Source organism: Heptranchias perlo, unplaced genomic scaffold (assembly GCF_035084215.1).
Source record: "Heptranchias perlo isolate sHepPer1 unplaced genomic scaffold, sHepPer1.hap1 HAP1_SCAFFOLD_1326, whole genome shotgun sequence".
NCBI lineage: Eukaryota > Metazoa > Chordata > Chondrichthyes > Hexanchiformes > Hexanchidae > Heptranchias > Heptranchias perlo.
Window position 1 is genome coordinate 3,737 of NW_027138565.1, and position 11,632 is coordinate 15,368.

The 11,632-nt window shown below is 44.1% G+C and overlaps 1 non-coding gene across 1 annotated transcript; it reads right to left on the bottom strand.

Annotated features, from left to right (window-relative positions):
* Positions 1-9,018: 9,018 nt before the first annotated feature.
* trnay-gua (transfer RNA tyrosine (anticodon GUA)) lies at positions 9,019-9,112 on the bottom strand. Its single transcript has 2 exons — positions 9,076-9,112; positions 9,019-9,054 (listed from the first exon to the last, which is right to left on the bottom strand). It is a non-coding gene; the product is annotated as a tRNA-Tyr (tRNA).
* Positions 9,113-11,632: the final 2,520 nt, after the last annotated feature.

The following is an 11,632-nucleotide window of genomic DNA, read 5'->3' on the forward strand; positions in this document are numbered from 1 at the left end:
ACAGGAGCTGACACTGAGACACACACGGGCCGTACAGTCCCAGACAGGAGTGAATCGTTCCCTTTTACCCACCGTGTGCTGTACACGTACAGTACAGTTGTGGTGGTGGTTGTTGTGGCGGCCCAAACGCAAAGGCCGCCGCTCTGGCATCGCTCTGGGATCCCCGGCTGCACCCTGGCCTCACTCTGGGCTGACTGGGTGCACGCTGGGATCCCGGCATCACTCTGGGGTCACTGGGACATTCTGGGGTCACTGCGGGATCACTGGCGACACTCTGTCGGCCTCTTGCCGCCATCTGATAAGATGACGGCGGCGGCCATTTTTTCCAAGATGGTGGCCGTGCTTGCCGCCATTTTATCCAAGATGTCGGCCGCGCCTGCCGCCATGTTTTCCAAGATGGCGGCCGTGCTTGCTGCCATTTTTTCCAAGATGGTGGCCGCGCCGGCCGCCATTTTGTCCAATACGGACTCTGCGCTTGCCTCCATTTTGTCCAAGCTGGCTTCATTTATTATATAAATAATTGAAAAGTTTAAAATGTAAAATAAATAACTCAATATTTTAATTCATTAAATAAATGCTTATTTTATTATATCAATAATCAAATTGTTTTCAAGTGTTTAATTTATTATATGAATACTTCAAATGTTTCATTTATTATAAAGTGAATTCAATAGTTTAAATTATTCGATTGATTAATTTATTATGTAAATAACCGAGTTTAATTTATTGTATAAAAAATTCAACAGCTAAATTTATTATGTAAATAGTTCAATTGTTTAATATTTTATAAATAATTCAAGCGTTTAATTTTTATGTAAATTATTGAATTGTTTAATTTATTATATGAATAATTAAATTGATATATTTGATAAATAATTCAGTAGTTTAATTATATAATTGAAGTGTATAATTTACTATATAAATAGCTCCGTTTAATTTATTGTATAAATAATTCAATTTGTGAATTTATTATACAAATAAACAAGTGTTTAATTTATTATATGAAGCATTCAAGTGTATAATTTATTACGTAAATACTTCATTTGTTTAATTTATTATCTAAATAATTCAACTGTTTCATTTATTATATAAATAATTCAATAGTTTAATTCATTATATAAATAATCATTTGTTTAATTTCTTACATAACTACGTCAGTTGTTAAATTAAACTATTGAATTATTTTCATAATAAATTAAATATCCAAATCATTCAATAGTTTAATTTATTATATAATAATGCATGTCTAATTTATTATATAAAAAAATCAATTGTTTAATTTATTATATAAATAATTCAAGTGTTAAATTTATTCTATGAAGAAACAATGGTTTAATTCATTATACAAATAATTTGTGTTTAATTTATTATATAAATAATTCAACAGCTTAATTTATTACATAAATCACACAAGTGTTAAATTTATTATATAAATAACCAATTATATTGTTTAGTTTATTATATAAATAATCCAAGTGTTAAAATTATTATATAAAGAGGTCAAGTGTTTAAATTGTATAATTAATTCACAGGTTTAACTTATCATACAAAGATTCAAGTGTTTATTTAATCATATTAATAATCCATTATTTAATTTATTGAATGAAGAATTTCAAAACGTTATTCATTATATAAATAATCAAGTGTTTCATTCATTATATAAATAATCAAGTGTTTCATTTATTATATAAATAATCAATTGTTGACTTTATTACATAAAGAAGTCTCGTGTTTAATTTATTATATAAATAATTCACCTAAATATTGAGTTCTTTATATAATAAATTAAACGAAGGAATATTTATATAATGAATTAAACTATTGAATTATTTCTATGATAAATTAAACACTAATTTTTTATGTAATAAATTAAAGAATTGATTATTTAATGAATTGAACTATTCAATTATTTATGAAATGAATTGAATGATTGAATTATTTAGAAAATAAATTAAACACTTGAATTATCTGCTTCCAATGTCTTTGTTTTTCGGCCTGATATTAAGATCATCAATGGCGGCTGCATCACCCAGCATGCATCGCGGTTCAGATTGTGCCCTATCTGAATCAGTGGAGCCCGGTGCGCAGGCGCAGTAGTGACTCATTACCGGTCAGTGTGTCCTGAGCATGCGCGGCCAGTCGAGGCTGCGGGAGGAGCGCGTTCGGTGCAGGTCAGAGGATCGGAGCAAGAGGCTCAATAAACCCCGGGGCCCGGGTCCGGGCTCAGGCCCAGGCTCAGGCTTTACAAACCCCGAGTGCGGCCCCAGACCCGAATATAAAACAGTGAACATTATCCCCCCCTCACTACCCGCCGGGAAATGAAGGGGAAATGGGGATCGGTCAGGGAGCGTCTGTAAATGAAGGAGAAATGGTGATCGGTCAGGGAGCGTCTGTAAATGAAGGAGAAATGGTGATCGGTCAGGGAGCGTCTGTAAATGAAGGAGAAATGGGGATCCGTCAGGGAGCGTCTGTAAATGAAGGAGAAATGGTGATCGGTCAGGGAGCGTCTGTAAATGAAGGAGAAATGGAGATCGGTCAGGGAGCGTCTGTAAATGAAGGAGAACTGGTGATCGGTCAGGGAGCGTCTGTAAATGAAGGAGAACTGGTGATCGGTCAGGGAGCGTCTGTAAATGAAGGGGAAATGGGGATCGGTCAGGGAGCGTCTGTAAATGAAGGAGAAATGGTGATCGGTCAGGGAGCGTCTGTAAATGAAGGAGAAATGGAGATCGGTCAGGGAGCGTCTGCAAATGAAGGGGAAATGGGGATCGGTCAGGGAGCGTCTGTAAATGAAGGAGAAATGGGGATCGGTCAGGGAGCGTCTGTAAATGAAGGAGAAATGGAGCTCGGTCAGGGAGCGTCTGCAAATGAAGGGGAAATGGTGATCGGTCAGGGAGCGTCTGTCAATGATGGAGAAATGGTGATCGGTCAGGGAGCGTCTGTAAATGAAGGAGAAATGGTGATCTCTATATCTTCAGTCATCCAGGGAGCTCCAGCTTTGGATGCTGTTCCTTTCCTCCTCGTGGGAATTTGTCCACTCTGTACCCAAACCAACTCCTCCTTGAAGGCCTCCCACTGTTCAATTACTGTTCTGCCTGCCAATTTTTGATTCCAATCCACCTGGACAAGATCCCTTTTTAACTCACTGGAATTTGCCCTCCCCTGTCCTTTTCCATAACTGTTCTAAACCGAATGAGATTATGATCACTGCTGCCCCACTGAAACATGCTCCACCTGCCCCACTTCATTCTCCACACCGAGCCCACTGCTGCTCTCACACTCACTCACTCTCTCACCCTTTCACTCATGGTTTTGGGCCACTGAAAGATGATGCGATGGGTTTGGATTTCAGCACAGGGAGGAGGGAGAGTGTGTGGGACGGGGATTTACAGCTTTGAGGAATGAGAGAGGAAATAATGTTCCATAGAAAGTAGAGTTATCTGATCTGAATTTCTATCCTGCAATTACAGTGATAACTTTTATAAACTCCTTTTACAGGGGAGGATTTACAGAGGGAAACTCAAACCAAAGATCACGTCAAGATCTGACAGAGTCACTCGATTCATCAGGACCTGAATATCATCGGCCTTTGAATGTTGAAGGAGAAATGTTTGTCTGTTCTATCCGTGGGAGAAGATTTCAAACATCAGTGTGAGTGGAAAAGCACCGAGACACACACACGAGTGAGAGTGTTCCAGTGCACTGATTGTGGAAAGAGCTTTAACCAGTTGCACAGCCAGAAAAAACATCGCACCATTCACAGCGGGGAGAAACCGTACACGGGTTCTGTGCTTGGACGAGGCTTCAACTGATCGTCCAACCTGGAGAGACACAAGGACACCCAGACCATGGAGAAACCGTGGAAATGTGGGGACTGTGGGAAGGGATTCAATTACCCTTCAGAGCTGGAAACTCATCGACGCAGTCACACTGGGGAGAGGCCGTTCACCTGCTCCTTGTGTGGGAAGGGATTCACTCAGTCATCCGACCTGCTGAAACACCAGCGAGTTCACACTGGGGAGAGACCTTTCAAATGTTCTGACTGTGAGAAGAGATTTAAAAGCAAAATTGAACTGCTGAGACACCAACGCACCCACACTGGGGAGAGGCCGTTCACCTGCTCCGTGTGTGGGAAAGGATTCACTCAGTCATCTGCCCTGCTGACACACCAGCGAGTTCACACTGGGGAGAGACCTTTTAAATGTTCTGACTGTGAGAAGAGGTTTAAAAGCAAATTTAATCTGCTGAAACACCAACGCACTCACACTGGGGAGAGGCCGTTCACCTGCTCCGTGTGTGGGAAAGGATTCACTCAGTCATCTGCCCTGCTGACACACCAGCGAGTTCACACTGGGGAGAGACCTTTTAAATGTTCTGACTGTGAGAAGAGGTTTAAAAGCAAATTTAATCTGCTGAAACACCAACGCACTCACCAGCGAGTTCACACTGGGGAGAGGCCGTTCTCCTGCTCTGTGTGAAAGAAGAGATTCACTCGGTCATCCCTCCTTCTGTCACACCAGCGAGTTCACACTGAAGAGAGACCTTTCAATGTTCTGACTGTGAGAAAAGATTTAAAATCAGAAATGATCCGCTGAGACATCGACGCACTCACACTGGGGAGAGACTGTTCACCTGCTCCGTGTGTGGGAAGGGATTCACGAATTCATCCCACCTTCTGAAACATCCACTTGTTGACACTATTGAGTGACCTTTTAACTCAGTGACTGTGAGAAGAGCTTTAAAAGCAGAAATGAACTGCTGACACATCAACGCATGCCCATTGGTTGAGAGACTGTTCACCTGCTCCGTGTGGGGGAAGGGATTCACTCAGTCATCACACGTGCTGAGACACCAGCGAGTTCACATATGACTGCAGGGGTTGGATTCTGCTGTTAATCCCATCCAGGACTGAACCATGTTCATTCTGACAGTTGGGGTTTGTTTCTCCTGATGTTCATCACCCCGATAACTGGGCTGGAGTTTAATATTCAGGATATTTGTGAAATAAATCAGCTTTGTTTTAAACACCTTGTTGTAGATTTTGGTCTTTCCCACCTGAGTGTTTAGCATCACCTGACTGGAGCTCAGAAAGGACAATCAGGGGGGAGGATCGTCCGGTGGGAACAGAACTTCAGCCTGGACACAGTCCTTCAGGGCCACACTGAGAGGGGCAAACGGCACTTTGGTCTTTCTCGTCTCTCTTCAATGACAGCAAAGTCACCGTGCGGCGTCCAGTTTAAAAATGACAGTGGTCATTATTCGATGAAGATTTAACCTGTTTGTGTGACAGTCCTGAGTCTACCATTTAAGGCAGGCGTTGACTCATTTAAAATAAACCTGTTAAAAATAAATGGGTTAAAGTCTGAATTAAAATAGCAGAGGGAGGAGTTCACAGGAGCCTGTTAACTGCTGGTACAATTATACAACAGTCATTCGATCTCCAGATAAAGAAGGACCTGCAGTGTGTTCCAGAATTCCCGGTTTTATTGATGTGTGCGTGTTAGACACCAGGATCACTAAAAATACACGATCCGGACCATCCACAGGGTGGGGGCGATCCCGACAGTTACTCTGGGATCACTCCCACTGCGGAACTCCACCACTGACCCTGCTGAAGGTTGCAGGCTCAGGGAGTGGGGCCTCCAGGAGTGGACTGTGAGAAAGCTGACAAAGATATGCTGAGGTACCAGAGGAATCCTTACTAAGGAACCGTCTGGGTCTCAGTGTGGGTCTCGCGTTGAATGATTCCTGACTCCCCGAACTGTCTTACATTTAACCCAGATCGGATCAGGATGAATTCAGTTTACAGGAGAATTGGGTCAAATATCACCCACAATCGAGGGAGACAAAAGCAGCCATTAGAGAAGCTCAGAGATCTTTGGAAAAGAAGATGGTGCCCAATTCTGAGAATAATAGCAAATGTCTTTCCAGCTACGTCAGGAGTCAGAAGACCATTCAAGATGCTTTAGGGCCACTGAAAGACAGTTCAGGACAGATTCCCGGGCTATGGCAGAGCTGTTGAATGATTTTTTCTCATCAGTCTACACTCCTGTGGATGAGGCTCAGATTCCAGCTGTGGGATGTGCTGTCAACAATAACATCATAAATATTAAAATAGAATGGGATGTCACTTTGGATAAAATATGAACTCTCAAAATGCATTGTGCTCCAGGTCCAGATGATATCCACCCCCGGGTGTTTAAAGAGATGGGACGGGTGCTCTGTGAGCCCCTTGCCTGTATCTTCAACAGCTCAAGAGTCAGGGATTGTCCCCTGAGATAGGAAGGGAGCTCACGTAGTTCCCATTTTCATTGAAGGGTCAAATCAGAGCCGGGGAATGACAGGCCCATCAGTGTAACCTCGATCAGAGGGAAGATGCTTGAAGGGATCCTAAGAGATGCTGTTTATGATCACGGGGAAAGAGAAGGAGCCATTAGAGATACTCAACACGGCTTCTGGGAAAGAAAATGGTGTCTTACAAACTTGCTTGAGTTTTTTAAAGAAGTTGCTGGGTTAGTGGATGAGGGTAATCCGGTTCACATTGTCTATCTCAGGGATGTCAAACTCATTTCCTATGGTGAACCTGACCCGATATCCTGGCACTTGGCCTGGGCCCCATTCAGCAAAAGTTATTAAACTAGAAATAGATGAAGATGAACTGTATTGGTATTTACTTACATTTAGATTTTATTTACAGCTACTGCTGCTCCCGATACCTGGCACCTCTGAGCTTGAACTATTGCACCAACATTTAGAGTAAATGACTGGGCTGAGGCCTGTTTTGGATAAAAACATGAGGACCACTTGTCATTACAGAACTGTGTGCCCCAAACACTAACCGTGGAAGTGAATTCCACAGACTGCCTACTCCCTATGTAAAGAAGTTTCTCTTGACTACTGCTCTAAAACAGAGAGTGGGGTTAATTGTAGCGACTCACACTGTATAAGGTGGAAAGTGGGGCTCCACAAGGATTGGTTCTGGGACCACTGTTCACAATTCACATCAATGAATTGGACTCGGGAATCGGAAGTACAATTTCAAAATTTACAGATGACACCAGATTGGCGGGGTGGGGTGGAGTTTGGATAATATTGATGAAGATTGCGACCAAATACAAAATACATCAATAAACTTGCAAAATGGGTGTATAATTGGCCGATGAATTTTAATGCAGATGACAGTGAAGTGGAGCATTTTGGTAGCAAGAATTTGGAAATTGTGCCCTGTATCCCCAAGTCCAAGTCATTAATGTATATCAAGGAAAGCAGTGGTCCCAGCACCGACCCCTGGGGAACACCACTGTACACCTCCCTCCATTCCGAAAAACAACCGTTCACCACTACACTCTGTTTCCTGTTATTTAGCCAATTCTGTATCCATGCTGCTACTGCCCCTTTTATTCCATGGGCTTCAATCTTGATGACAAACCCATTATACGGCACTTTATCTGACACCTTTTCGAAGTCCATACACACCACATTAACTGCATTGCCCTCATCTACTCTCTGTTACCTCATCAAAAAACTGTATCAATTTAATTAAACACGATTTGCCTTTAACAAATCCGTGCTGGCTTTCCCTAATCCTTGTCCAATTGACTGCTAATTCTGTCCCGGATTATCGTTGCTCGAACTTTCTCCACTACCGAGGTTAAACTGACTGGTCAGTAGTTGCTGGATTTTTTCTTTCACCCTTTCTTGAACAGGGGTGTAACATTTGCAATTCTCCAGTCCTCTGGCATCACCCCCATATCTAAGGATGTTTGGAGGTTTTTTGCCAGTACCTCTGCAATTTCCACCGTTACTTCCCTCAGCAACCGAGGATGCATCCCATCCGGACCAATCTAGTATCTCTACAACATCTTCCTTTACTGACACTCTGGCAGCGTCTTCTTCCTTGGGAAAGACAGATGCAATGTATTTATTTAGTACCTCCGCCATGCCCACTGCCTCCCACTGCTACTAATTCGTTATAATCTGGGCCAGTGGTGCAATGGATAACGCATTAGGTTCGATTCCTACCTGGCTTAGATTTTTTTATGCAATATGTTATGGCCTTCAATACCTTGCAAGCTGTCCTACTTGGTGGTGCTGCCTGGCTCCATACCTGGTAAGTGCCTTCTCAGTGCAGCAAGCAGTGCATCAGTGTCATAATCTGAAGGGCTTGAATTCAATCTTCAGAGAAGGCATCAAGGATTACGAAGCTTTTTTTCCATCTCTCACCTCATCTTTCCATCTTTGCTGCATCGCAAAATCAAGAACCTTTGCTGACTGCAGCACATCAAAAGATTTGCTGCCCCTTGATCTCTCTGTACCCAAACACACAGTGAAGTTTAGGAAGTCCATGGGCGATGGACTCACTGACAACACTCTTGTTTCTGTATAATTGCCCCAAGACAAACGGTGAGTGGAGAATATAATCAACGATCCCGCTACCTCTCACAGGCCAAGTGAGCGCTCCACCAGTTGAGCTAATTCCTCGTTTGCTGTTTGTAAATCGCCCCTCACAGTTCCTGCCTCACACTCGCCTTCAAGCTGCTCCAAGACCAGCAGAGAAATCTTGCCTTGGGTTGCCACTCCCTGAATATATTAAATACTTTGCTCCAATCGGCGGTATCGAGCATCAGCAAGTGAGGAACAGCAGAACGGGAAGCCGCAGTAATCATGAGCGATGCTGAGAAGAGCCCGAGCCTTCGGAAGGAAGACGAGGTCACCGGAAAGCAACAGCCGCCCGAGCTCGAGGAGCAGCGAGAGCCCTGACTGACTGACTGATCGAAGACCATTTTGCCTGAAATTGAAGGCGATTTGAAGTGTTGCTGCTCAAAGGCACTCCCTGCTGGTGAGCAGAGGGAAATGCTCGAGTGAAACAGCCGTGCTCGGTCAGACACAGAAAGCTTTTCGGTTTTGGAAAGGAAAAGAGGTGTCCTGTGCCTGAGTGGCAACATGTTAATCTGTGAGCTGCCTGTGAAGTTCAGAGAGTGACCTTGAGGTAATTGCTGCTTATTCCAAAATCACACTCACTCCTTCGAGCCGGAATTGAACCAGCGACCTAAGGATGACTTTATTTTGTTTTATTCACTACAGTCCTCCGCTCTACCAGCTGAGCTATCGAAGGGAAGTGATAAACAGTGTTGTCTTTGGTGATTGTTCACCGTGCGCCTGTTGACACGTTCAGACTCGTGGAGTCCGGTGCTGATCGAAGACTTCTTTTGCCTGAAAGCGAGAGCTGAGTGTTTTGAAGTATTGCTGCTCAAAAGCGCTCCCTGCTGGTGAGCAGAGGCAGAGCAGCCTTGTTTGGGCAGACACAGAAAGTTTTCAGGTTTGAGAAAGGAAAAGAGGCGTCCTGTGCCTTCATGGCAACATGTTAATCTGTGAGGTGCCTGTAAAGTTAAGAGAGCGACCTTGAACTAATTGCTGCTTATTGCAAAATCACGCGTTCTCCTTCGAGCAGGAATTGAACAAATGACGGAAGGATGACTTTGTCTTATTTTCCACGACAGTCTTGTCGCTCGACCAGCTGAGGTATCGAAGGGAAGCGGCAAAAATGTTTCACTTTGGTGATTGTTCACCGTGCACCTTTGACACACCCGGACTCGTGGATTTCCTCCAATAATCCCTGCTGTCTGTCCTGAATTAATCCATTTTATCCCGACACTGTGTTATTTCATCCAATAATCCCTGCCGTCTGTCCTGAATTAATCCATTTTATCCCTACACTGTGTTATTTCCTCCAATAATCCCTGCTGTCTGTCCTGAATTAATCCATTTTATCCCTACACTGTGTTATTTCCTCCAATAATCCCTGCTGTCTGTCCTGAATTAATCCATTTTATCCCTACACTGTGTTATTTCCTCCAATAATCCCTGCTGTCTGTCCTGAATTAATCCATTTTATCCCTACACTGTGTTATTTCCTCCAATATTCCCTGCTGTCTGTCCTGAATTAATCCATTTTATCACTACACTGTGTTGTTTCCTCCATTGTAAACAATTTTACAACACCAAGTTATAGTCCAGCAATTTTATTTTAAATTCACAAGCTTTCGGAGGCTTCCTCCTTCCTCAGGTGAACGTTGTTGGAAATGAAATCCTCGAAATGAAATCGCATTTATAATTCACAGAACAATGCTTGGTGATTGCAGACAGTTTTTTCAACTGCCCGTTGCCAAGGCAATCAGTGTGCAGACAGATAGGTGTTACCTGCAAGGTCTCCGAATATACAAATCACCAAAAAAAAAACAACAAACAAAAAAAAACAGAGATAGAGAGGTAGAAACATAGAAAAGACAGCAACTGACCCGTTATATTAAAAACAGATAACATTTGTTCGCTGGTGAGGTAACGTGTCGTGTGACATGAACCCAAGATCCCGGTTGAGGCCGTCCTCATGGGTGCGGAACTTGGCTATCAATTTCTGCTCGACGATTTTGCGTTGTCGTGTGTCTCGAAGGCCGCCTTGGAGTACGCTGACCCGAAGGTCGGTGGATGAATGTCCATGACTGCTGAAGTGTTCCCCGACTGGGAGGGAACCCTCCTGTTTGGTGATTGTTGCGCGGTGTCCGTTCATCCGTTGTCGCAGCGTCTGCATGGTCTCGCCAATGTACCATGCTCTGGGGCATCCTTTCCTGCAACGTATGAGGTAGACAACGTTGGCCGAGTCACAGGAGTATGAACCGTGCACCTGGTGGGTGGTGTCCTCTCGTGTGATGGTGGTATCTGTGTCGATGATCTGGCATGTCTTGCAGAGGTTACCGTGGCAGGGTTGTGTGGTGTCGTGGACGCTGTTCTCCTGAAAGCTGGGTAATTTGCTGCGAATGATGGTCTGTTTGAGGTTGGGTGGCTGTTTAAAGGCGAGTAGTGGAGGTGTGGGGATGGCCATAGCGAGGTGTTCGTCGTCATTGATGACATGTTGAAGGCTGCGGAGAACATGGCGTAGTTTCTCCGCTCCGGGGAAGTACTGGACGACAAAGGGTACTCTGTTGGTTGCGTCCCGTGTTCGTCTCCTGAGGAGGTCTATGCGATTTTTCGCTGTGGTCCGTCGGAACTGTCGATCGATGAGTCGAGCGTCATATCCCGTTCATTCATCCACCTTGCTGACACACCAGCGAGTTCACAATGGGGAGAGGCCGTTCTCCTGCTCCATGTGTGGGAAGGGATTCACTCAGTCATCCAACCTGCTGACACACCAGCGAGTTCACACTGATGAGAGACCTTTTAAATGTTCTGACTGTGAGAAGAGCTTTAAAAGCAAAATTGAACTGCTGAAACACCAACGCATTCACACTGGGGAGAGGCCGTTCACCTGCTCCGTGTGTGGGAATGGATTCACTCAGTCATCACACTTTCTGTCACACCAGCGAGTTCACACTGGGGAGAGGCCGTTCACCTACTCCGTGTGTGGGAAGGGATTCGCTCATTCATCGAGCCTGCTGAAACACCAGCGAGTTCACACTGGGGAGAGGCCGTTCACCTGCTCCGTGTGTGGGAAGGGATTCACTCAGTCATCCAACCTGCTGAGACACCAGCGACTTCACACTGATGAGAGATCTTTTAAATGTTCTGACTGTGAGAAGAGGTTTAAAAGCAAATTTAATCTGCTGACACACCAACGCACTCACACTGGGGAGAGGCCGTT